The sequence below is a fragment of the Pinus tabuliformis genome, chromosome 7 (genome assembly GCF_031772625.1).
Source record: "Pinus tabuliformis cultivar Carrire ecotype Pingquan chromosome 7, CPIR1, whole genome shotgun sequence".
NCBI classification, from domain to species: Eukaryota; Viridiplantae; Streptophyta; class Pinopsida; order Pinales; family Pinaceae; genus Pinus; species Pinus tabuliformis.
The window spans coordinates 115095997-115121769 of NC_142293.1; the positions used below are offsets into that span (position 1 = coordinate 115095997).

Sequence of the window (25773 nt, forward strand, 5' to 3'; positions counted from 1 at the left end):
CATTCAAAGAACTTCGAAAATAATAAAACCAAATCCTTGCGCATCAGTTTGTCGGTGATTATTGATCCTCGTAGTTAACATCCCCATTATTTTTTTCAACATCCACATTATTTTTCTCCCCTGATGATGAACCACAGTTGTCTACCTATGTGATGGATTTGGAAGAAATTTCTCATCTGAAATAATTCCCAACTACTGAAATTCTCAGATCTTTAATAAGCAACTAAAGCCTGACCCATTGCGTGGTTCTACTAAACGAGAAACGCTTAGGCCTCGGCAAAGAGGAAGACAGTTAACGTTGTGGGCCTTAACAGGCCTGAAACAGGAATTGTATTTTCACTGGTGGAAAATGGGATAGCCCTCTCTAGAATGGCCATTTCTGTTGCGATCCTGTTTCTGGGCAGTTTATCCCAGAAATGAGGCAGGGCTGCCATGTTTCTGGCAACCATGATTGTTGAAACTTTCCTTATTTTTTTAAAGCGTTTATTTGTTTAAAATGGAGGAATATTCCCAAGCATGGTTTCCATATAATGCCTAAAATTTGTGGTATTTTATATTTGTGTTTGATGAGTCACGTATGCCATGGACAGTCTTGGCTGTTTTGCTACAATGGCGAGGGCATCCTTTGTATTGCCACTTATTTTGTTGAGGTATCAATGCAATAAAATTGGTTTTTGGGTAAGTTTAGTTCCTTTGTTCTTCAATTGCCCTGGTTTTATTTGTATATAGAGGCCTGGTTTTCCAACATTTCCTATAATTGTAATCATAGTTACCAGCTGCGGCCGGGCCTGGCTCAGGTTTGGCCATATCCAAAATCCAAAATTTGGCCAAACTGAACCTCTGAACATTCCACACCAAAAATGGCAAAATTTAAAATAAAATAACCCACTTTTGTGTATGTTTTTGCGTTTTCTGTGATATTATAAACCTTACCCCTTTACATTACCCCCATCCCACTCTCCCTCCCTTCCACACCTCTAGAATGGAAGGTTGTGTCACTTTTATGGGCAGGAGGAGTACCTTGCCACCCCATGTATTTGCATTATGCATTCATCTACCCAGGCTGGCAAACTAGACTATCTTCCCAATAGCAGACATTCGCCTGGTCCCATTATCTTTCTGCTTGCCTTGAAGTCAATTATAAGGAGAACTATGGAAGAGAGAACACAGAGCTTAAGGAGGGAAAGAAGACAACCCACCTGTAATCACACTTAACCAGCAGGACGAAAACAGAGTAGTAGCTGGGAGAAGTTGGCCCTGGGTTAGAAGCTATTGAATTCCTGTCAGGACAAAACAAGGACACCGTAGAAGATGGCTTGGAACCAATGAAGGAGAAGATGCTCTAAATCGTAAATGATGCTAGTCCTGCAGAACCTGGATCTTAAAGGGAACAGACCTAAACAAACTTGTCAAGAAGAATTCTGAAAATATGAACGAGTGAATCTCAGAAAATTGGAAGTCAGTGTCCAAAATGAAGCCATTCTCATCAACAGCAGGTTTCATAGGATTTTGACTGATCAAGAAATTTGTGAGTCGTGGATAAAATAAATATCTGGGGACCTGGCAGATCTGAAAGCTATCACTTCAAATGATGGCGGGACTACCAGTGAAGACTATCTTTGATGGCACTTCTCTGCTCTTCACATGGAGAAAGGCTCGAGAGGAAAAGTTGATCCTCAATTGTCTATCAACTGCCTCACCTACCTCCAGATAAGTTTGCACGTCAGTCCGTTCTGAACCTATCTATTCTCTCTGTTAATATCAATCCTAAAGGTCAAGATTTTTGTGTCTATGTTATCCCCTGGGCCTCCAGGTTATCCTTGGCTGGTTTGTTAAATGGAAACTGAACAGAGGCTTATCAGTCTCCTGTCTGTTTCCTGGACTCATATCTGTGATGGGGATAATGAATAATGTGTAAATCCCTATCCTTGCTTTGTACTCGATATCACCTCTACAGGTGAATATACAAAGATGATTTTTTTTCTATGTTTATTTTACCAAAATAAAAAGGGTATATTTTTGAGATATTTTAAACTTCTAAGCAATGTGTTTACAGTTTATTTTCAAGTGTACTGCTCCGTATTTTTGAACCTGTCTCCACTGCGGTCTGTTATTGGCCTATCTGTTCTCTCTGTTAACATCAATCCTAAAGGTCAAGGTATTTTATGTGTATCTAAGCCAGCAAGACTGGTATTAAGAAACTTTAAAAGTCAGTTTTTGGTTTCTGGTAGCAATGGGACTCCAGGTTGTCCTTTGGCTGGTATGTTAAGTAGAAAATAAACTGAGGCTCATCAGTCTCCTGTTTGTTTCCCGGACTCATATCTGTGAAGGGGATAATGAATAGTCTGTCAATCCCTATTCTTGGATTGTGCTGGATGTCACCTTTACAAGTGAATATATAAAAATAATTCTTTTATATTCACAAAACAAAGTATCTTTCTGTGATATTTTGAATTTCTAAGCAATATATTTACAGTTTATTTTTAAGTGTAATGTTCCATATGTATGAACCTGTCCCCACCTGAACTTTTTTGAACCTGCAGTGTTCCCGAACTTTTCAAACTGGGTAACTATGATTATAATTCTGGTCAAGAAGCTGGGTGATTCTGTTCAAATCTAGGGAACCTCCTAGTGGCTTTCATCAATAAATTGCAGCAAAATGGTCTTTCATGGTGGGCCTGTTGAAAAAATATAATTAACACATGCCTTGCATTCTATGCAAGAACTTTAAAGGTCATTTTTCTCTTGCAAGGAATTCGTTGCATAAGCATTCAACAGAATATTTTGTAGTTGAGACTAATTTCTTTACACTATATTATCACAACCGTAAAATTGATCATATAAGCCTTTACTCGAGGCATGAAGATGTTTATCTTCACTAGTGCTGCACTGTTTCATCTGCCTTTAGATTGTTGCCTATTTGAAATGGGAAGTTTTCACATCCAGCTTATTTTGTTTCAGCTGATGACCTGGTTTAATCTGTGGTGGACTAGGAGAATGAATATAATTTATTTTTTGTTACATCAGGCTCAAGGTTGCGAACAAACTCTAAAGTCAAGTTCACTCTTTCTATGCAGTCATTACCTTTGGATCTGTCTGTTTAGCATCAGCTATGGCTTGTCATATCCAGGCCATTGACAAGAGACCTGTTGCTATATATTGGCCTGGTTGTTATGATATATCTATGATGTAAAATGAGCTCATGTTGGGAGAAAGTGATCATCACAATTCTCCCAGGTTTCCCTTTTATTCCTTTGAGCACTATATAGGGTTGACAACTGTTCATCGCTCTCAAGGATGGCTCTGATCAATACGTGGTCTTCAGGTTAGGGCCTTGCCATCTTATTTTGAGTTTTAGGAAGTTGGCAGTTTACTGAGTGACAATTGATATTAGATGTGAAGGTAGGCTTTATTTTGTGAGTTCAAATTTAATTGTATTAAGATGTGAAGACACAAAATGACTTGATTGTACTAGAGCTCAACACTTGGAGTCACAAATAGAGGTTTGTACTTGTAGTCATCACATTTTGTGGGTGACTCTTTCAATAATAAATTTGTTCAAAAGGTTGGACACTGTTGATTTGGGGTAGCATTGGATGTGCTCTAGCCATGAAAATTGGTGTAGAGGCTAAAGCACATGAGATCTCCAAGACCCAAAAATGGTTTGCGCAGATTCTACTCAGTTAAGGAGATATTAAAACAATTAATATTTTTAATGGAGTTTCTATGTCCAAATTTAAGAAAAATAAAATATTAATGGGTATTAATATAAAACCGGGTTAGAAGGTTCTAAATGACATGGATCAAGCCAAATATAATCTTTAGCCGTTGAAGAACCAACATAAAAAGTATAAGAGGAGGCTTGAGGGTCAGTTGGAGAATACACCAAGTTGATCAAGATTTTGATTTTTTGGGGCAGCGTTTGCTGAGGAAGTCGAAAGAGTGATCAGAATTGCAGCTGAGGGGCAGTGAATACAGAAGTAGAGAGACAGAGATAGTACTAGTAGGATCAGCCCAGAAGCCGGGAGAGAGGGGCGCAGAGCCAGCTAGGGCTCACACAGAGGCAAGTAGGAGTTGCGCAGTGCCTCAGAGAGCCAGCGTGGGTGACGCAAAGGCTCTAAGGGCTGACGTAGTGCCTCTAGAGGCTGACGCAGGGCGAGCTAGGGTGACGCTGGGCAGACGCTGGGCCAGAAAGGGCTGACACAGTCCCTAGAGGCTGATGTTGGGGTTTTCGTGGGGTAGATTGGAGCTAGGAGCTGTCAGAGTGTTTATTTAGGGTTTCAGCCGGAACATCTGTCTCCGACTAAGAGGTACTACTTTCGAGATTATTCTCTGTTGGGTGAGCCAGTTTTGGTACCCAGATTGTATTTTGAAACTGCTTAATAATTAAAACCATCAGATAGCTGCATCGGTTTTCCCGCATTGGGTTTTTCAGGGGACATTGGTCAAAAAACAACGGCGTCACTTGTGTGCTTGTTTTGTTTCCTTCAATTGATGATTTGTAATGTGTTGAACATGTACTTGTATTTATTTTTAGTATTTACATGGTAAATAACTTGTTAATTAATCAGAACAAGTAGGCAAAAATAAATCAGAAAAGTACATGAAGGGTTTCTAACAGTTAGACTTAGAAATTCCAACAGAAACTGTCAAATCCCCTTGAGCATTGCCTCATTCTATAAAATGGTACAGGTCCATTTTTACATGGTGCCAAGGATGAACTTTGAAACGAAGGTTGTTCAAGAATATGAATAGTTTCCCTAAATAAAATAATCCTCAAGGGGATATGACAGTTACATAAAGAATCTTTTAATCAAAGAAAGTAACTTCATGAAATTCAGGATTATTCTACCCCAAGGTCAATGAGCACTTACCAAACTGACATGCCATCGACGTAAATGTTTATGTTTTAACCAGCTGGTCCTTTTCTTGTTTTTCCTTCTCAATTGATGGTCTTTTTCTAACTTTTATTCATAACAACTCTTATTGTAAATGTTCGTGTTTGTACCAGCGGGCTCATCTTTGAAACTTAAATGGTTGAATCTTTACCTTTTACATGGTTTATTGAATGTTGTTGACGTGTAAGAGTTAGTTCAGGATAAGTTGAAGAGCACTTTTATTCAGCAAAATACCTTTTATTATTCTTCATTTTCAATGGATTGTCCTTACCTACCTAAAGGCGATCATACAAATAACACAAGTCACATTATTAATTGTATGAGTGGGACAATTCATATGTATATAGGCAATTCCATTTTTTTGGTTCAGTTGTAGCTCTAGTAGACATAACTATATTTGTTGTCATCTTAAGGCTAATGCTTATATTCACAATAAGTTTCATACTTCTAACATTATGTTGTCTAGCGAAACCATAATTTAATACAACCTATAATAACCCCTACGAGCCCATGAAACACAAATATCAGCCCAATGATACATAAACAAAGTTACAAACACAAATGTGAAATGGTAGTGTGCGTATTTGATTCCATTAATAGACACTATGGACCCATTGTTAGTTTTTGTAGCTCGGACAGGTGTTCTAGTCTCAGTAGGTGTCAATGAGGCTAAGAGCACAAGAAAATTAATCATCTCCAAGCCCAGTAATTGTTTCTAAGGGAAAATGTCTTTAATTAGATTATTAACCAGTTTTTAATTATTTTCCTATGTCTAACTTAGGGTAAAAGGTTAATTAATTAGTATTAATTGAGTCAAGTTGATTTCTCTCTAGTGACTACTAGAAAAGATGTTTGATGGAGTTAAGATGATCTTTGCCATCAATCGGGATTAGATCTTGGCCTTTGAATTCTCAATGAGAATTATAAGAGGAAGTTGATGGGCATTTTGGAGATTATTCGATTGAGTTGAGGTGCAATGATAGCGTGTGGTTGACACTAGCGAGGGTTTCAACAATGATTTAGGAAAGATTTGCTGGACAAATTTCTTCACAGTGATTTCCACTTCAGAGAAACAAAAGGAGGTCGAATTATTTCTACAGAGGGAGGCCGACTTTGCTAGTGCGAGTTGCTAGAGAAAATTGCTAGAGGCAGTGTGAGTGGCTCGTGCGAGTTTTTGGAGCTAGTATAACTTGCAGGATCGATTTATTGGAGGCAGTGTGAGTTGCTGGGAAGGACAATTTGCGTTTCCAGTTGGTTAGTGCGAGCACAAGGAGGAAGTGCGAATTCCTAGTGTGAGGCCAAGTTCATTTGCAGAGGAAGATCTTGGATTTTCCAGATTGATTTGGTCAGTGAAGATCAATTGTGCTAGAGCTTTGCCATTTTATGGCAAGAAGTTTATGTAATTTTCAATTTCAGATTTGCTGAAGAAATGATAAAACCCTCGTCTGCAGAACTGGTTTTCCCCACATTGGGTTATTTCTAGGGACATTCCTCCAAAAATCTCGATGTTTATTTTATGTGTGGTTTTCTCAGTTCCTTTTAAATTCTATAATTGGTGAATATTGTGGTAGTGTTTTTATTCATTATTTGTAGTAAATTTTTGCTGAGACAAATAATATTTAAAAGATAGGAGAATAATAACTAGATAACTGCAACAAGTCCAGTTCAAAGCTAGATTTGGGAATTTTCACATGGTATCAGTGCAGATTTGAAGCGTAGAAGATTATTTGAGTAGCTTAGTGTAGGGTGAAGGAGAGGAAATCGAGGGTTTGTAAAATCCAGTCCAAGTTGTTCTAGATTTACTTGGAGATTGCTTATTTTATTATGAGAAATTCAGAGAAATGGCTTCAGTTGGTTTATAGGGTTAGGTGAATTTAGAGGGAGCATCCAATCTTAGCATATGGAAATCCAAAATCCCATTAATCTTGGAGAACGGTTTTAAGGAGTATGTGACTAGTGTTGTAGCCGTATTGGCAAGTGCAACGCAACTCCTCACCTAGAAAAAGGCAATGTTCCACCAAGACTCCGGGATGGGGAGACGCGGGTGCGGGAAGGTGCACAGGGGGGACGTGTGGGAGTACCATCACATTTTAGGGAAGTTTAAGGGGGACGTGGAGGCGATGGTGTGCACACACACACACACACAAAATTCACATTCATATTCAATAATGAAAGCATAAACATATTGATCCATACATAATTGAATTAAATAACGAAATACACAGATCCATATTCATCGTTCATATTGGTACATACATCATTTATACTCATCATTGATCCGTACACCACGAGAGTCAATAATGAAATAAATTGACCCATATTCATCATTAATCATTCTAGAATCAAATTAGTACTTGAGTGAAATAGACTATAGTTGATACCAATGTTATCGGAATCGAACTGATGATCAAACTAAAAAACCCTCTGAATCGAGAACTGGTCGAAACCAGACCAAACCTGGTAAAAAAACTGGACCAAAATACTTGCTGACCAAAAACACATAAAATATTCAAATTTTAAAGAAAAACATATATATAATATATTCACATGCATCCATATGAATCCAAACCATTTATACACAAATAAGAAAAAGTTCTCATTTATATAACATGTAAGGGTGCAAATGACCAAAATAACATCAAGTGCAATCCATCTCTGAATCGGAAATACATAACAGGCTCTAGATGGCCTCTAACATCCAAAACAAATCATGCTACAAGAAATACCTACATATCATCAAAATCGTTACCTATATCGGGATTTTCGTCACCAGTAACTCCCTCTAAGCATTAAAATAAGATAGAAAAAACAATAACAATAGCATGTCAAGTCAAGATTTTGTTTAAGTGATTGGTACACTTTTAGTAGGGTAATTATAGAGGAGTTTGATAACCAATGCCACTAACATCAAGGTACATAGAGGGCTTGGTGCTCTTGATTAAATACCATTTCCTTACCCTCATACATGACAAAATCCAATGGAAACATTGCAATCCACTCGGTCCTGAAAAACTGTTAAGTCTGTTGGGTTTTGAGTGAGGTCTAAAGTCTACTTTCTCTATATGAAATCCAACGAGGTTGAAACCACTCTCAAACATCCCGAGTCATTTCATGGTAATGTTAAAAATTTAAGTAAAATGATGAAAATAAAAGATAAAGGAGAATGTCACTTTAATTTAAGAATTTGGCTTACCATGAATTACCTAGCAATAGTAGGGCCATAGGCTTGAATATTAGGCTTCCACACACATAAATTCTTGAAACTCAAAAGGGGTGCATCTGGGCATCCCCCTTTTCAAGGGGTGCACCCAAAAGCATCCCTTTTGGGAAGACGCATCCCCCACACTGGGGAAATGTTTCCCTAGGCGTCCTCCCATCCCAAGTGCGTGGGAAGTGTTGTCGCCTAAGATGCACACCTCAATGTGGGCAAAGTCCTCAACCCCACCAGGTGTGGTCTTTAAAGCACAACGCTCGGATAAGGGGTTGTCACCTATTCACAACTCTTTCCGTAAGCTCTCTCCTAGCTAAGCTAAGGGGGGTGGTCCCTAAAGATGATGATAAAAGAAAAACTTGTTGAAGACCACAAGCTCTAGGAGATAAAGGGCAAGGAAATTACCATTCAATGTAACTTGATTATAGATTAATGATTGATTTAGCAAGTATGAATATTATTGAGCATGTAAATATTATTGAGAGAAATCTAATGGAATCAACAAGATACCTAGCAAGATAAAATATGAGAGATCAGTGCCTTTAGATAATGAAAAAAAATAAAGTTACAATAGTTGCAAAATAAGGAAATGATGCTTCAAGTTACAAGATAGGCAATCCTGCAAGACAAGAGATGAGGTACAATATTGAGATATGAGCGATAGAAAGACTTGCAAGATAAATAGAACCTATACTTGCGAAATTAAGAGAAATGCTCCAATGCGAATAAAATGCTATTAAAGGACAATGAGCATGTAATTAAGATGACAGTATAAGAGCAATAGGAAACAATGCTTACACGTAAAATGAAATGCTTACAATTCAACTTGTACAATGAACAAATGCAAGATGAGACAATGTTATGTGAGTGTGTGAGATAAAGTGGTCTTGGTAAATTTTAATTATATGCCTAATCTATGGTGAGACTTCCCCTCAATTTCTCAAAACTTGGTAAGGATTGAGGTGAATTGCAAGAAGGCTAGGATGAGGAGGTGCTGAATCTGTGATTAACAATACTTGCCTAGATTTCAAGACAATCCATGTGCCTTCGTTCCTACAAGGGCTCGATCACAAGAGAACTGTGAGGTCACGTGTTTTAACCTTTGCTCCAAACTCAAATTTATCAAATTGAATGAAAGTTAGGGAAGTATCCTAAAATTTCTATCAACCAAGCTTATGCTTGGAGGTAAATTTTAAAAGACGCAAACTAGATCCAAAATGCAAATTAGGAATGAGATCTAAACAAATGCTTTAATGAGATTAACACTTAGAGTGAAATGCTTCAAAAGTGAAATGTATTAAAATTCACCAATAGCAAGTACCATTTCACTTATATGATTTAACTAGCAACTAGCACTTTAAGTACAATTTATTACATTATGCCAATTACTAGTGAAGCAAATGAAAAATTAATCAATGAAGCAAATGCGAATTGGATCTGTGACGAAATCAAACAATTCCAATGGAGATACCAATTAGCAAATTAGATCTAATTATTGAAATGCAAATCTAATAAAATAGCTAGTGACTTCAAGGTATGAGATTTAAAACTAACAAATTAGATGTTACGAACTATTAAGTGCAAAATGAACAAGTTAGTAATGAGATCTAATTACTAAGTAAGTTAGTGATCAAATAGAGACCCTCGTACCAAAATTGGAGATGGGATACCATGGGGAAAAGGTCCCAAGCTCCCCCAAGGAAAAAATATTTTATTAAGATTACAAAGATAACCCTCTTAGGCAAATGTGAGGGTTTTAAAATTCTTAAGAAGGGCTTACAAATGAAATAGAACCTTGAAGGTTAAGACCCTTTCCTTATGTGAGGAATTTCACAAAGGTTGTAGTAATAATTTACAAATGAAGTATTCCTCAATAAATAATTTAACTCCAAAGATATGAATCGATTTTCCTCCAAATAAATTTCTTTCAAACAATTTAATTGTTCAAACTCCAAGAGGAAAAATGCAAGGGTTTAATGTAAAACCCTCTTATGCTTGTGGCTAAGAGGTAGGAATGCAAATTTTAATTTGTCAAACGTCCAAAAATTTTCGATTTCCCCTTCCAAAGATTTTCGCTTAAGCTCTTTGACTTCCAAGGGAGAAGAAATTTGTGCATTAGATGAAGGAAAAATCTTGCGGCTAGGAGGTGGAAGCCTCAAAATTAAATTTTAAGGTCTCAAGCCTCAAAATGCTTGATTTCTTCAAATTGAACGAGGATAACACTCAAAATTTTTGTTGAACTTTCCACAACTCTTCGCTCAAGGAAAAGGACGAAAATATTTTGTGTATGCAGCTAAAGGGAAAATAAATCACAAAATGTAGACAGTTTCCAAAAATATTAAATCTGAAACTTTCCTAGCCTCAAGTGATAAATCGATTTGAATTTCTCCTTGGAAAAATTTAATTTGTTCAAACTCTTGAGGGATTTATGCCCAAGAAAAAGAAAAGGCCTCTCATAAGCTTGCGGCTTAGAGATATAGGCTCCAAATGTAAATGACCTCCGAAGGAATTCGATCCTGAATTGATAGGCTTCCAATGATAGATCTTTGCAAAACTAGACTTGAAATGGCCTTTCAGACCCTATGCGTTTAGGATTTGAAGGTAGATCTGCGAAAATCAAGGGTTTTATCCATGAGTAAGGTAGATTTTAGCTTCCAAAAAATATTTTCCTTAGTTTTCAGAGCATCCACCTGCAAAAATTATATTTATGGAGAAATCCAAAGATAAAAACCTTCCTCTTCAGCTAGATTTGCAAGAAAGAAAAGAGAAAATCCAAGAAATCTCTCTCTCTCTCTCTACACACACACACACACACAAGAGGGTTGCAAAAAATACACAAAATTATTTACAAAATTTACAAGAGTTGATCTTGATCTTGATCTTCGCCCCTTAGAAAGCAAAAATAAGCTATTAAAAATAACAGATCTATTCAGTAAAGCACATTAGAAGAGAGATAAATATTGAAGGGAATAGTTTTCACAAGCCATGGCCAAGAAACCCTTGCAAAATTCTTCTTTATACAAGTCTTTAAAAGAGAATAAAGTAGGTTCTTCCACTTCTATGCCTAAGAGTTGGCTGGTTTAACTGAAAACGTCCCCCAACGTTTGAGTTTTGATTTAATAAAATAATTTCTACACAATTCCAAAATAGATTGTTAGATCCATAAGTGGTTAGAGAAAACAATGAAAAGGAAGTTCTAAGGGTTCAACCGAAAACCCACTAGGATGTCCAGATCTAGAGTATTTCTCTAGGCCAAATACCAATGCAAGATAAACTATACACAATAAATCTACAATAGCAAATGGAAATAACAATTAAATTATTACCAGTAGAATATTAAGCACAAAATAAAAAAAAATCATCACCATAGTAATGGAAGAAGAACACCACCAAAAATTACCCCTCTCAGTTTTCTTTCTATTCGGGTGGGACTAAGATGGACTAGAGCTTTCAGCGAGTCTAGGTACCATTAGGCTTACTAACTACCCATCAACCCAGGGAGCTAGGTGCGTATCTAAGGTCAAAACTCCAAGACCAATGACACCCTCCCTCTTCGGGATCTAGACATCAACACATAGGTTGACCCCATTATATGCTTCATCTCTCCCTAATAAACTAGATATATCCCTTTATCCAAGCATGCTTCTCGAGCATTCATCCTTCTTTATGGAGATATTTACCTGTTCAAACACAAACCCCAATCAACAATAAACTTTCAAATATACATATATAAGTAAACACAAACCTTCGGGGTCCTCAATCATCCTGATGCCACTTATATCAAGTTATTCATATGCAACTAGTCGGAAGCTTTTCTTCTTTCATTTCTTCAGCAACATCAAGACATCCTCAATACATTGTAGTACTTTCATTCATTCTCCAATTTCTTCTTCAAGGTATCATGACTATCGTAATATGCCCTCCCTCTTAATTGGGGAGATGTACTCTTTTCTACTAACCATGCTTCCTCTTAACTTGGGGAGATCAACATCGGAGAACCTATCATGGCTTCATTCCTTTTTACAACAAGGTTATCTTGATCATCTTCATGCTCATCATTATCATCTTCAACTTATGAATATCTTGAAGATTATGTACCTGCAAATCTTCAACAACAAGTACAACCAAATACATATACAGAGGCATGAAGTTAACTATATCAAATTTATGTCAATATAATGGAAGCATCAAAATAATCAAATACTTTAGACATCAAATACCTAAACTTAGTTAGGTTTATAATCAACAAAAGTTACATACTCAACTTCTAGACTACATCATCAAAACTTAAAGCAATTCAATCAAGATATCAGTCTCATTATATCTAGGGCCTCAATATTATTTTCAAAGATAGATGATAAACTCTACCATGATTTATTGCAAACCCTAGATTCCATCTTCGAGACACAAAGCCTTAGATATCAGTAGTTAGTAACAATCCTACCATGCATCTAAGGTTTCAACAATGTTAGACTCTACTAGGGTTTGTTTGCAAACCATAGATTTTATTATCAAAACTAAATCATATCAAAAAACAATATTATTATATCCTAGAATATCAATTACTAGGGCTTTGTTACAAACCCAAAATTCACAATCTATGAGCATCAATAATTAGGTTAGCATACTTGCAAATAGATATCTAGGATTTCATGCACTAGCAATACACCCCAATATCAATATATCAGAGTTAGACATATAACAATTTTGTTCAGGCTAGGGTTTTGATTAGATAGACGAACAAATACCTAGGGATTCATGCATAGGACCTTGTTATAGATATTATACATGTTTAGTTCATAAACCCTAAATTACCAAACCCTAAATATCTAGGGTTTCAATACAATTCCAAAACATCAAAAGAATAGGAATTCTAGAATCCATCAACAACCCTAAGTAGACTAGGGTTTCAATATTAACATCGACATACCCTTAGGTTAGGGTTTTTACAATGAACCTTTTAGGATTTCACAAAATGATAATTAACGAGGGTAGATTCAATCTAATGATTAATCACCTTAACAAGAATCTTTGTGATTCAAAACCCTAGACATAACGATGTCAGTAATGTAAATAAAATTTAAATAGAATGAACATACCATTTATGAAGAGAACTTTATAACAAAGTTTATAGTTTAAGACATACCTCAAGTTGTTCCTTAACAAACCTTGTATGACATCAATTCTTGAATGGCTTCCTTTGCAACATAACTTCTTTCATGCTTCAAGTTTATCCTCTGGAGTTTCCTCCACAACTTGTGTGTATTCTGTAGGCTCTCCTGACCAAGGAAAATATAAAGAAAAGGTTATACAATACAAACACATATTGATAAGAGAGGGAAACCAAACATAAAAGACAAGGAGTAAGATACTTATCTTTGATAAAATGGTGAGGGCTCCCTTTTAATCCAATCTTGAGGGATACCTAGAACTTTATCAAAATAAAAGGTGTTCTAACATGACCTGTTAGACCTAGAAATTCTAGAGATCAAAACATAAAGGAAAACAATTCAAAAATTAGAATAGAAGGATATGCAAGGGATAGTGTCCCTAAGAATCCCTAGCAAATAAGTTTTTGACTTCAGATTCTTCCATCTTGTTCTTCTTTGGTGGTCCTTCATCAGCAACATTCAAATGTTCCCTTTCTCTCTTCTTATTACTTGGATTTTCTGGACAATGGCTTTTGTAGTGACCCATCTTGTGACAATTGTAATATTCAATCTTGGATATGTCAACTTTCTTCTTTGGTCCTTCGAACTTCTTGAAGGTTCCTTTCTTCTTGTGATGAGCGGAATAGGCATTGAGATGTTGTCTTTTTCATCCTCCTCCTTCTTGCTTACTAACGATATTTTGACTTCTTTTTGACTGCATGCATTCCACATTTGTTCGGATGTTGGAGTATCCTTCCAACTGTTAATTCCTGATGCAAAAGCACTCCAAGATTTTAGTAGACCTAGAAGAGCAGTGATTACAAACTCATTTTCTGGAACAATTCCATCTATTGTTTGCAGTTCATCTTTGATTCTAGATATCTTTATAAAGAAGGATGTCACATTATTGTCCTTTGTCATCTTAATAGTTCTTAATTCATTGTTAAGGCTTGCAATTTGACCAATGTTCTTGATTGTGAATAACTTGGAGAGAGCCTCATACATTTCTTGAGCGGAATTTATGTTGGATATGTATGGAATTAGGTTATCCTTAACTCCATCCACTATAAGGTTCATAGCCAAGATTTCAATTTCTCTAAACTTTGCTTTTTCTGCTTCACTTGATTCATCTGTAGGCTTCTTGATTTTTCCTTGAACGAGATCCAAAACTTTGTTCTTTTCGAGAATGAGGTCTATTCTCTTTTTCTAGGCCCTGTAGTTGGAGGCCCCTTCTAATTTGTTTTCTCCCTTCATTGAGTTTGACATAGTTCCTATAGATAGTAGGCTTTTCACTATATATGATCCCCTTGAACTTTCCTTGATCTCTTTTTCCTCAATAGATCTTTAACTTGCCTTTTTCTTCCTTCTTTACCTTAGCTCTGATACCATGTTAGAAAATCGAAAAGGCAGAAAGATTTTCTCTGGTTGATAATTACTTGTGATTTCTTTGAATTATTATTATAATATTTCTTATGTTCTTCTTTTATCTTAGTTCATCAAGCAATTATCATAAACAAAACATGAAGATCAAGGACACCAGATGTAGGTGCATAGCCAGGGAAAAACCCCTATATAGGGGAAAACCCAGTTAAGAACTCTTCCTTCAGTAATTCAAATGAGATAGACCAAGACCCTAGACCAAAAGACCTTCCTCCTCCACCAAGTCAACTCTTCCTTCTAATAGATGATCTCTTCCAAAGTTACCAAGTGCCAACTTCTTAAATGCAGCTTCAACCCAAAATTTTGACCCTCAGCTTCAGAACTTCGACCCAGCTTTAGGACTGCAGTTTTGATCTAGCAACTTCAATAGCTCCAACCTAGTAGCTTCACACCTTCGACCTTGATGCAACTTCACAGCTTCGTTGCAGCGTTACAACGTTGATGCAGTTTCCCAGCTTCGATGTAGCTTCACAACTTTGATGTAGTTTCTCAGCTTCGATGCAACTTCAGAATTTCGTTGCACATGAGAGAGAGAGAGAGACCCAAAAACTTCGATTCCAACTTCCTTCTTGAACTTCACAATTTTTCTGCTCCCAACTATTGCAATTCGAACTTGTGTGGGATGTGCTACCAAATGAGTTGAGTTGCTCCAATATATAGTGAGTTTGTGAGGTCGAATTTCCTTGTTGAGGCCGACTTGGTGGAGGAGGCTTAATTGACCTATTTTACAATAAAATAAATTTCTTCTTTGACAAATAAATCCCAAGAAGGGTTCTTTACAATATGACATGGACAATGACACTTAACATAAACCCTAAAAGCCTTCAATGGAGGCTTTCACCTAAAAACAATTGACCCAAGCAACGTTACAACGTTGATGCAGTTTCCCAGCTTCGATGTAGCTTCACAACTTTGATGCAGTTTCTCAGCTTCGATGCAACTTCAGAATTTCGTTGCACATGAGAGAGAGAGAGAGAGAGAGAGAGAGAGAGAGACCCAAAAACTTCGATTCCAACTTCCTTCTTGGACTTCACACTTTTTCTGCTCCCAACTATTGCAATTCGAACTTGTGTGGGATGTGCTATCAAATGAGTTGAGTTGCTCCAATATATAGTGAGTTTGTGAGGTCGAATTTCCTTGTTGAGGCCGACTTGGTGGAGGAGGCTTAATTGACCTATTTTACAATAAAATAAATTTATTCTTTGACAAATAAATCCCAAGAAGGGTTCTTTACAATATGACATGGACAATGACACTTAACATAAACCCTAAAAGCCTTTAATGGAGGCTTTCACCTAAAAACAATTGACCCAAGCATAAAACCCATGCTTTAATAAGTCAATTTATTTAATAATAAAATTTCTTTTTCTTTCTTTTGATAAATACATTTCATTATGACTCATGTACAATTATGAAGATTGACACTAGTTAGATTCTTCAACAGTACGCACCAACCAGAGAAGGTGATATGCACATGCCTTTACACGTCTATTAGGAGGATTTATCACAATACTTAAGTGCAGATTTGGAGGGACTTTGCCTCCATTCATCTCATCCATCTATACACTTGGCAAGCCTGTGACTTACATCAACCAACAATGAGTAGGTGAAGAAGGTAGTACATTGGGCAATTAGCTAATCCTCATTGCCACGTACAACAACCTTACAACAATCATCTTGCCACTTGGAAATTCATTGGAGCATTGAGATCTCCACCACATCTCCACTTGTCATTGGGATTTTCCTTCGGATCATCTCCCATTTTCTTATTTACTTGAGCCTTTTGCTCTCATTTTGATCATTGTTATGAGCTATTGTGCTTGGGGAAGCTCTACTCTTATATACACTTGTTCTCAATTCCAGTAAAAGACTTTGGGGTTCATTCATGAGTTGTTGTTCCATTGGAGTAAGATGATTGACTCACCATTGGTATAATTTCTTTTGCTCATGCTTATGTTATTTCTATATGCTCTTGTAGTTTTGTTAATGTAAATCTATCTTGCATTGACAATTGGTTTAGGAATATGCTCTTGGTGTAGAAATCTTTAGCGATTTTCCAATAAATTTCTAGAGTATTTTTATCGTTGCTTATTTGCTAGATCTATATGGGACCAATGTTTGATTGAAGTTTTGTAGAGGAAAATCTTGTTGGATCAAATATCAAGAGTGAGGGGAAGTCTTTGGAGAGGCCAACCTACCCTTGAAACATTCTCCAAGGAGCTCTGATTGGTTCTTTGAATTCCATAGTTCATCTTACGAAGTGATTTTGTGCAAGGGCTCTTTTTGGACATAGCTTGTATACAAACAAATACTTCTAAAATTTAAATCTCTTTAAAAAATTGTGCTTTCATTGATTTATTTAGCTATTTAAAAGCATTTCCAAACTAGGCAAGTGATGGGAGTGAACCCCATCACTTGATTTGGTTTTGTACACTATTTTGTATCATACTTGTTCATCTTACATGCTCTCTTTTTACCCTAATTTTGTCTCGGTTTTGTAGCCCATAGTTGAATTTTTGACACGTGCCTTGAGGAAAGATTATTGAAACTCTAACTAGTTTTATTGTAGGATCTCTCGAGCATTCAAGATCCATTCTAAGGAGTCCGTGGACACTAGAAGGAGTTGCAAAGAAGGATAGGCCGTGAGCACTTGGGGAGATTGTAATTTTTTGATTTTAGAAAGACTTCATTGCCTTTTGAGGTTGCTATAGTTTAGAGGGATATTTTAGCTATTCCTAGCTCAATCCCCTTCATCTTTTGGGCAGCCCTTTAAGAGACTTTTACACCATTGTAATATCTTAATAAAATATCTCTTTTTTCTTGTGGGAGCTTGGGTTTACCCAAGGCATCATTTTTTCTCATTTAGAAGGAGGATTTTGTGTGGGTGGATTAATTTTGGCATCTGATCTTTTCTAACTTCCCCCTTTTAGCTCATTTTGCATGCTTTAAAATTAACACAACCTCACCATCACATTTCGATTTCCAAGTTAAATCTTGCTACAAGTTTCATTTGATGCTTTGCATTTCATTTTGTTTTGAATTACAAGTTGATATTTTGATTTAGAGCAACTCACTCTTTACATGCAAGTATTTGGAGTTAGTCGCTGAACAGCTCGCATTCTTTGGGATAAAATTTCCTCACTATAGACTCATTTGTTATTTTGCTCACTTATTTTCCAAACATAATTTACATGCAAACATTGTATTCTTGACCCCATATCATTTAAAACTTGCTAAATATTATTGGTCATTAGCTGAAGCATTTAGTTGGAGCAAACTTGTAATTTTATTTACTTATGAAGTTTATGATTATATGTCTTGAGTGAAAATTTTCAAGTTATATCATTGTGAGCATTTCCATTAATTTGAGGCAATTCCTCTTTTGCAAAGCAAACTTACTTGCATCAATTTAATTCGCTTATAAGCTAATTTATTTTATCCGATTGAAGTTACTTTTGCAATTTACTTTGAGCATTATCTCATTTCCATTATTTTGAAACATTGCAAATCTTTTTGAGAAAACTTACTTGCATTACATTTAGGCATTTTAGCATAGTTTGCATTTTAACTCAATTAATCTCCAAACATAAGCTTGGTTGATAAACATAATAGGGAAAAGACTTTCTTGGAAAATTCTTCCAATTGGTACGATGTAATGTAAAGAGTGTGTGACCTTGTAATTATGAAGGTGGTTTGTCCCTTTGTAGAAACAAAGGCACAGGCTGGCTCGTAAGACTGAGGGGAAGGGTATCATTGACGACACCATCTTGTCCTCAAACTCTCTTTCTTACAGTCACCCCAATTTTTACCCTTAGACAAGAGTTCAAGAGGAAGGTCTCTCACTTAGAGTAGGCATTTAATTTGAAATTAACCAAGATAATTGCGTCTAACCTTAGTTAAGTGCATTACATGTTAATTCATTTTACTTTTCAAGCTTGCAATTTATTTATATACTTGTCATGATGAAAATGTTTTGAATTGATTATCTCATTTTAGCAAGTACCATATGTTTCATTTTGTAAGTAAAGTTTTAGCTTATCTTCATTTTGCAAGTTGTTTTATATTTTGCTTCTTTACATGCTTATAATTGTGAATGGTTATACTTTGAAAACATTTCTTTGAGAGCAATTTTAAATCTTGCAAGGGATATCATCTTTTCTAACATCCTATTTGATTGACAGGGTTACTAGTGAAATATTTCATTTTTAAAAAAAAATGTTATTTACTTTGAAGCAATATTTAAGGCACTGGTTTTGTATGTTTATCTTTGATTTATGTGTTGATGGTTATTGAAGTATATTTCATTTCATATTGCTTATCATATTTGTTGAAACTTGCTCGTAATCTCAAAGTATCCCATTGACTTTAACATTTCCTAGAAACCTCACATCACCTTTTGACTTTGTTTTTCATTTAGGGACCATCCCCCTTAGCTTGCCTAGAAGAGAGCTTAAACAGAGAGAGTTGGGAATAGGTGACAACCCCATCTCTTGATTTTGCCACCAACCACACCTTGTGGGGTTAAGGGATTTTATCACTAACTTAGGTATGTGTGCAAAGAGACAACATCCTTTGGCGCTATTCACCACTATGTGTCAACGACCCATAGCAGTACAACCTTTTTTTTCGTAAAATGAATAGCGTTTGATTGACGTGCTCGTGTCGTTCAGCTATCATCATCAGCCTGATCATCATGTTATAATGTAAACCAATTCTGCATGTGTATAATGTAAATAATCTCAGCAGATCCGTATCGTGTATGTAATTGCCTAGGTAAACCTACTTTTCTGGTGATTATCTACATTCCGGGAGGTTTTTTGTCTTACCGATCCATTCTCGAATGGTCGACAAAGTTTTCCTTCAGCTTTACTCCAAAGCTGAAATGGATTTTGTCATTGGGAACTTAGGCGAGTCCTAGTGTTCTAAATCGACTCTATGTAAAAGTGATTTGGGAATAATCTTAACTATTTGGTTAGGTTATTTTATTACAAATTGCTTGGTCTGCTGGATTATATTTGTGTCGCATAAATAGGTAGTCTGTGAAAGTCTTTTTCAAATGGGTTTTCCCTCTTATGATGTAAAAATATGAAAATTATGATATAAAGTGTGTTGAGGGTTGGAAAAAATAATTTATTCTCTCATAGGTTAATTAATTAAATTTTCTGGCCAAAAAATTAAATCCTAAGCCATAAATTTAATTAATTCTAGGTCCTAGGTAAATTTAAATTCTCCAAAGGCAAAATTCGTTGGTCCTTGAAATTCAAATTTTAAAGGGTCCTGGGACTAAGGTAAATTAATTATTTTTCTAAATTTTAAGCCTTTGATCCTTGGGGTTAAGTCAAAGTTAAAATTTTGAGGAAATTAATTCAAAAATTTAATTTTTGAAATTATTAAATGCATTTAATTGAAAAATTCAAATTTCCTCAAGAATTTAAAATTTCGACGGATGAGATTAAAAGAGATTTTGATCCTCATCAACGGTCAAGATTGTTTTGACAAGGATCACTCGAATTAGCCGTTGGAGGATTTATATTTAAATAGGAAGTCATTTGCCAGTGAATTGATCCGATCTCTGAGTCGTGTGCTAAGTGAAAAGCTCACTTGTAATATTTTCTATGAATAATAAACAGAAATGGGTAGTCTGTGAGGGTTTTTTTCAAATGGGTTTTCTCCCTTATGATGTAAAAATATGAAAATTATGATGTAAAGTGTCTTGAGGGTTGGAAAAAATAATTTATCTCCTCATAGGTTAATTAATTAAATTTTCTAGCCAAAAAATTAAACCTTAAGCCAAAAAATTAATTAATTCTAGGTCCTAGGTAAATTTAAATTCTCTAAAGACAAAATTCGTTGGTCTTTAAAATTCAAATTTTAAAAGGTCCCGGGACTAAGGTAAATTAATTATTTTTCTAAATTTTAAGCCTTTGGTCCCTAGGGTTAAGTCAAAGTCAAAAATTTAATTTTTGAAATTATTAAAATGCATTTAATTGAAAATTTTGAATTTCTTTAAGAATTTAAAATTTCGACGGATGAGATTAAAAGAAATTTTGATTCTCATCAATGGTCAAGATTGTTTTGAGAAGGATCACTCGAACTAGCTGTTGGAGGATTTATATTTAAATAGGAAGTCATTTGTTAGTCAATTGATCCGATCTCTGAGTTGTGTGCTAAGTGAAAATTTTTCTTGTAATATTTTTTATGAACAATAAAGAAAGACTTTGGGGTTAATTTTCACCGGTGTTACTTTTCATGGAAATACTGTAAGATGTATCATTTTTCATGCATAAATTTATTTTTAGCCATTGATGATAGCTTCTGAAAAGTGATTTCAGTATAAGTATCTTGCTCAGTCGCTGGGGTTTAAATGATAATTTAAGTTTTGAATATAATAGCAGGTATTTCTATTTATCTGAATTTTATTATCGTTTTCGCGCTATATTTTGATAGTTGAATTGACTTTTATAGGAAAGTCTTGATTTTTTTTAGATCATCGGGCGTTTGCGGAAGCTTTCAGTTGAACTAGTCAACTCCCGATTCATATTTTCTGAAGAGCCTAGCTTGATTTGATCCCGGGCTTATCATAAAATTTTTATTGGTGATGCATAAAGGGTTTTGGGCTAAACATCTCCTTTGAATTTTGTTTGTTTGTGTTAAATTGATAAATTTGATTGTTAAGAGCTTTAGATTATCAGATCTAGGAGCGGAGTTGGACTCACACTCGCCAGATCTGGTAGATCTGCTATTCCTGCGCATAGATCTGTAAATTTTTTAATTTTTCTGACTTGGGTTTTCGGGGTTTTATTTTTTTTTGTATATCTGGGTTTTGGGTGTTTTTATTTTTAGGTACAGGTTGCAGATTTGAAGGTAAGGTTTGATTTTAAAGCTAGATCTAGGCCCTGGAGGGTAAGATCTGGTCTCGAAATCATTTTCGCAGGGATACTATCCATATTTTTTGCAGTCCAAAGGTTTAAATTTTTATTTTAAATTTGGAAAAAAATCTAATAAGTGTTTTATGATTTGAAGGGTTTAAAATTTCCTAAAAAATTCACAAGTTTTGGAAAGAAAGTTTTAAACAGAACTTCTTTTGGGAAATTTTTGGGTTTTTTCTACTGCGTGGGGTTTTTGTTTTGCAGTCTTGCTGAAGAAATTTCGAATATTTTTAGGAGAAGGCCACAACTACAGATCTGTAGTCCTCCATTCCTCCTACGTTGCCTTATTCTTCAGATCCGCAGCCCTTGTTGCCCTTACAACTGCCTCACTCTTTAACCTGTAGCCTTTTCATCACTCCTCCAGATCTGTTGTCTAACCTGCTCATCGAACATTGCTTCCCTTACTCTGTCAACCTGCACAGCAACACCCTTCGCGCGTTAACCCTCTGTCCCTTCTCGCAGTTTGCTGTCGTAGCTCCCTTTCCCATTGCTCACCCACGATCTTGCTACCTCCCATTCGCGTCCATCCCTTAACTCGTTGCACGCATTCCTGTCCACTGCCATAGTTCCCCTGTCCCAACCCTTCGTTGACCTGTTCTTCCTCCTCGCCGTCGAAACTGTTCCACACTGCCGCCAGACCTGCAAACAAATTGCGATTTCATTTTTTTTTTTTATTCTTTAACTTTGTATATTCGGGGTTAGGTTAGGTTTGATATTTTTTTAGGTTTATGATTTTTGTTTTGTTGTGATTCATTTTGATTTTGTTTATTAATCTAAAACATAAAAAAAAGACAAAAGTTCGATTTTGGTTTTATTTGATTTCTTCCTTTTTTTTAAATTTTATTTTACGTTGTTTCATTTTGACTTTGATTTTTTATTAAAATTCAAATAAAATTTAAAAAATCTAAAACAAAAAAATTAAAATCTAATTTTTTAAAAAAGTTCTAAACATTTAAAAAAACCTAAAAAGTTTATTTTGTGTGACTAGAAAATAAATCGAAATTAATTTTCACATTTAAAGATTTTAAATTTTTTATGTGGCCTCTGGCCCATTAAAAAATTTAAAAAACATTATTAAATCAGTTTGATTTGTTTTGGTCACATTTAAAAGAAAGATCTTGATTAATCATTTACCACATTAAGTCTTGTTTCATAAAACTTAGCACATTGAAAAAGTTTTCCTAAGGACTAATTAAATTTGTCAATCTTTAGTTCCTTCTTGGTGTTCTTTTTGTGTGTTAAGGGTAAAATCTAAAAGAGAACTTTTGTGGTATTAAGCATTTTTCATTTCTCTATAGTTAAACAAGCTTGAAATTTTTTATCTATGTTGCAGGAAACGTGGGGTAAGAGGGCGTTTCCGTACGGAAACGAGTACGAAACGCTGAAACGCGTTTGGTACGGCCCTGAAACGCGTTTCAGGCCGTACTGCCACGTTTCACGAAACTGAAACGTGGCCAGTACGGCCTGAAACGCATTTCAGGGCCGTACAACCCACGTTTCAGCATTTACTTGTGTTTTTTTTAATTTTTTTTATTTGTTTTCTAATCTATTCTTACGTTAGCCTAGTGACTTCTAGTTGCTTCCAGATGCCTGTCTAAAGTTATAAAAATGAACTTTTGCCCTAGTGTTGATATGCAGTTCATGGTAATGTTAAATTCTTAAAGTAAAATTTCATCCTTTTACTTAAATTTTTAACATTACCATGAAATGACTCAGGATGTTTGAGAGTGGTTTCGCCTTCATTGGATTTCATATGGAGAAAGTAGAATTTTAGATCTCACTGAAAATCCAGCAGACTTATCTGTTTTTCAGGATTTCAGGATTGGGGGGATTGCAATGTTTCCATTGGATTTTATCATGTACTAGGGTATGGAACTTGTATTTAATTGAGAGAACTAAGCCCTCTATGCAGGGGAGACTCCCAATAATCAAGAGAATGTAGGGTACTAGGATATGAAACTTGTATTTAATCAAGAGCACTAAGGTCATTCGACTATGTAGGAGGAGACTCCCAATCAAGCACGAGACAAAAAATTAGAAATTTCTGGTGGCTGATTTTGGATATTTCTATTTTCATTATGTGATTTTTCATGAGTAAATGTGATGTAAATTTAGATATTTATAGTTTATGCATTGACAATTCACAATTTTATCATAATGTAATAAATTAGAATGTATCATTAATGCTTTATGATTGCACATATTTCTTAAATGTCTTAATATATATATATATATATATATATATTCGCGTTTTCCCGTTTCCAAAATTTGGGGAGGTCGCGTTTCGTATCGCTTCCCGTTTCGGAAACTCGTACCCGTTTCCCCGTTTCGTGCAACCTTGTTTTTTATCCAAAGGTTAACTATAGGAAAGTGGTACATTTTCCTAGATTTGGGTCACAAAGCATAAATCATTTTAATTCTAGAATTGAAATTGATTAGCATTTAAATTTCATGGTTGTTTAAAGTATTTAGATCTTTAGAAATTTAATTGCTAGAATATCTTGCGTCTATTGAAATTGATCATCATTGCTTGAATGGTTTGATGTGTATTACATGTTAGATATATTGCGAATATTTTCAAGTAATTGTTAAAGTGCCCTGTCATGGAATTATAATAGGTCGCATATCTTTGTGTCTTAAGCTGAGTATTTTTTTGAGCATCTGTTGACATGGATATTAATTACAAAGAAGTTTTTGTTCTCTTTGAGCTATAATTGTATCAGAAAGATTTGAAATAAGCTTGTGTTTTAATTGTAATATCTTCAGGGGTTTACTTTTAAGTCTTCATCCATAAAGTGAACATTTAATTTTGGTGATTGAGGGCTTCTGCGACATAAAGTGTTTCTAATCCTCGAGTCTAACTTCATCCCATCATCTGGTGCATTCGCATATAAGTTAGCTTTGCATAAATAAAATTTACTTCCAAGCATAAGCTTGGTCGATAGAGAGATAGGTATCCATCTATCTTTGCTTGAGAAACCTGCTTTTAATAGTACTAAAAACGGTGACTTTGCATTCGTCGAAGCCACAACTCTCTGCAGCGCCGGAGGCACCGGGTATGTTAGATTTTCAGGAGAGGTATCGTTAATCACACCTTAGTGTGCTTCCCCTTATCTTCTCTCTACCAATTACTACGAAATCAGGCTCAACACATAAAGGATTGAAGGATTCACATTTAAGTAGACATTTAACTAAAATTAACCAAGATTCTTGCATCTCACATTAGTTTTAGGATCTACATTTCATATAAGATAGTCATTCATCTAAGCAGCAGTCGCTAATCGATTACTTGGTCTTAAATTTCCCTAGCAAGATCATTGACTCCATAAGGCACTAATATCAATTGTTTAAAATCTAATCAAATCTTCTAAGTTTTGCTAAATCTTAATCAAGTACTTGATCGCTTCACTGTATCTCCCGAACTAGTTGGTTCCCAACAAGTTCTTCTTCATTCCATTTTTCCATAAGTCTACCCCCCTTAGCCTGCTGTAGGGAGACAACTTAAATGAAAATATTGGGGATCAAGGTGACAGCCCCTGATTTGAGCTGTTGTCGTGGTGCTTAGACATTCTGTGCGACAACAGGCGCCATTGCCAGGGACAAGTCTTCTTGTACCTGGAACACGACTAAATTTTGGTTTTTGCATGTTGGATTTTAGAGTTAGATCCCTGGTCAAGTGGTGACTCCACTTATTTCATTTTCTGCAAGGATTTTTGCTTGAAGCCTTCTTCTTGTAGACTTCTTACTAATCTTGGACAAGAGCCTCTCTCTGGTATCCATTTGCTCTTTCAGGGTCAAGTGAGCATGACATCATGAATGATTTGTTCACCCCTTGTGATTTTACTAACATTTCAAGCTATCTGAATTTTATTCCTAATGAAGCCATTGAGGCTATTGAAGAGTTGCCTAGTTTTGTAGGTAACAATGCCATTAGTACTGAAATTCACCTTAGGAATTTCCACCTTTGTGTGAGAAAATGGTGCCATGATATTAATCATGAGGACGTTAAAATGAGACTTTTCATGTTTTCATTAGATGACGATGCTTTGGATTGGTTCATAGACTTATCTACTAACAATTTTGATTCTCTAGAATGAATCATTGATGCCTTTGAAGAAAAATATGGACATGGAAGAAAGATCAAA

The 25773-nt window shown here is 35.5% G+C and overlaps 1 pseudogene across 1 annotated transcript in view; it reads left to right on the top strand.

The window, feature by feature from the left end:
* LOC149245985 (F-box/kelch-repeat protein At1g16250-like) overlaps positions 1 to 25773 on the top strand; it is a 72665-nt pseudogene that overhangs the window by 1085 nt on the left and 45807 nt on the right. The window lies entirely within an intron of this gene.